The sequence below is a fragment of the Apium graveolens genome, chromosome 6 (genome assembly GCF_009905375.1).
Source record: "Apium graveolens cultivar Ventura chromosome 6, ASM990537v1, whole genome shotgun sequence".
Lineage (NCBI taxonomy): Eukaryota > Viridiplantae > Streptophyta > Magnoliopsida > Apiales > Apiaceae > Apium > Apium graveolens.
In genome coordinates this window covers 1,115,062-1,117,986 of record NC_133652.1, presented here as the reverse complement: position 1 = coordinate 1,117,986, position 2,925 = coordinate 1,115,062, and positions in this window count along the sequence as shown.

The window sequence follows — 2,925 nt, the reverse complement described above, 5'->3', positions numbered from 1 at the left end:
TGGATAAGATCATATTAATATTTTTATATGATAAATAATAATCAAATATTTAAATTTGATGAATATTTGATTATATCAATATCGGAGCATCATATGAATAATTTTATAAATATGTTTACAAATACAACTAACTAAAAATATGAAAAATATTTTTAAATCATTTGAAAAAATATTTTAGAAATACTTTTACAAACATATGAAAAAAAAGTTTGTAAATTTAAGCGAGTAAAATTTTGTATTTACAGTTGTTCTAAAAACATTCGACCATATAAATTTAGCCTTTTAAAAAGATTGATATTTTTTGCTAAAATTTGAATTCCCACCTATGCGGTCAAATTATACATTTCTATACATTCGTATATTCACATCAAATATATAAAGGCGACATGCTCTTTTTAGATAAATTTATAATCTCGACTAGATTTCATGTCGTCGAATTTATAAATTCGATTGACTTTTAGTTAGTCTAATTTATAGACACCACTATCACCGCTACAAAATTAAACTTAGGATATATTACTTACATAACACTTTTGTGATGTGTTTTATGATGTGCTATGCAACTGACATGGTTACACAGCATTTATGTTGAACACGCTCGACAAGATATTCGAAAAAATCAATAAATAAAAATAAAAATAAATAAATAAAGTAGCATAACATTTTTTAGTGAAACGCTATATAGGAAATAAGATAGTGTTTCTAGGAAAGGCTATGCAAGTCACCATATTTTAAGTAATTTTGATTTTTTTAGAAAATCTTTAAATATTTATATAACACTTTTCTAAACGTCGTGTAAATTAATGTATTCAAAGTATCTTTTTATTTGCCTAGTTTAACTCTTTTTCCAACTTAATCATATGTTCTCTCAATACCTCAGACAACTCCCCACTCACACATGTACATCACCAATTTCATCGATCCATTTTACCTCGTGATTTCATCAATTTATATTTGAATTAGGCTAGTTTAATCTTCTAGCAAACCATATCGAGCCATTAGGGCACTTTATTTTCACGGGTCTCCCTCGTCCTTCGTTGAATCGGGTATAATCAATTAATTACAAGTTCGGTTTCGAAGACTACAAATCATGTATTGTGTTGTCGTTAAATATAATTATATTGTTTGTGCTTGGGCAAGTCAATATGTTGGAATTTCTACTGACAACCCTAAAAATAAGTAGTATGATAATTTAATTTTATATTATGTAATTATTTTTCTTGAGTCTGTAAAAATGTTAAGTATATTAGACTTGAGGATTTTTCTTTGAACAGACATTAAGCTAAGGAATAAACTCTAGAGAAAGATCAAGTACTGATTATGCCTCGGAGAAAAGTATAGCAGCTTGTATTTGAATAATGTTATTTTAGGGAAAATATTTTAAGTCAGATTTCGACAAGTCGCATATCAAGGAATATCAAGAAGTATGTCGAGAAGTACAAAATAACTTGTAGGAAAGTCCCAAAAGATATTGATAAGTCAATATGCATGTAGAGATCTCAAATATTGATAAGTCAAATGGTCCATGTAGCGAACTTAAGATATCAACAAGTCATTTTTATGTAGAGATCTAGAGATGTCGATAAGACAAATCTTCATGTAGAGAAGTAGAGATATTGACAAGTCTAAAGTCTATATAGAGAACTGGAGATGTCGACAAGTCACTCTACTTGTAGAGAACTGGAGATCTCGATAAAACAAAGACACATTTAGAGAACTCTAATATCGATAAGTCATTTTACTTATCGATATGTGACATCTCTATAGAACAAAAAGAGATCTCGATAAAGAACTTCATAATTTAGAATGCAGACAAGTTAAAGATTCAAGATTATCAGTCAACAAACAATTCTATCAGTGAATTGGAAAGACTATAAAAGCAGCTTGAAGAATTCAAGATCAAGGGTCAAGATTCACTGCACAAAGGAGGGTCACAGACGTATTAGATTCCGCACAGATTTGCTAACACTAGAAATGGAAAATATACAAAGTAGCCTTGGAAACTGTGTTAGTCCATTTTAGTTCAAGTTTTGTAATCATGTGCATATTGATCTATAAAGCATGTCACGGTCCTCTATATAGAGGAAACAAACAGATCTAGAAAAAATATTGAATTCTCTCTCAAGAATTATAGATGGGTACTTAATTTTTAAGAACACATATTTGTAGTAAAACAAATTTAATTTTACTAAATCAAGTGAGTTTTTGATATTTTCTTGTGTGTTTTGCATTATCATTTTATCTCTACATATTCATACAAACTGTTTTGTTCCATAAGCCATTAAGATTATCCAAATCTTAGAAAACACATATACTTCCCCCGTGTTGTATTTCATACCTAACATTAGGTGTTACGAACAATCATATATTTTTAAATAATAGCTTAATTTATGTATATCACATGTATGTAAATATGTGTCTCAACTAGTAGCTTAATTTTTGGTGGGTTTGCTGCTAGATGGTTCCTATAAATTTGTAAAATCTTGAGTAAATGCGCTATAAATGATTTAAAAAACTACCTTTGTACTACATTTTGGATAAGTTTTTTTATTATATTAATTAAGTAGTGCAAATACATTTTTTCAAAAATATTCTTAAATTAGAGATACGGTATTTGTTTCTATATTTACATATACAAAAAAGAACCTTTAAATTAATTGCTAGAACAAGAACTTTGAATTATATATAGAAAATATGATATGTAGCTACTTAGATGTATTTTATAGAACTTACAAAATAATTTGACTAATTATTAAATATTATTGTATTTAAAGACGATTGATAATCCATTATGTATTGATGGTCTTTTGAGACATCATCAAACATTAATATGCTCTATGCATTATATATTCGGAACAATAAGTGATTTTCCTGCTTATGCAAATCTTTCCGGGTATAGTGTAAAAAGGCTATTATGCATGTCAT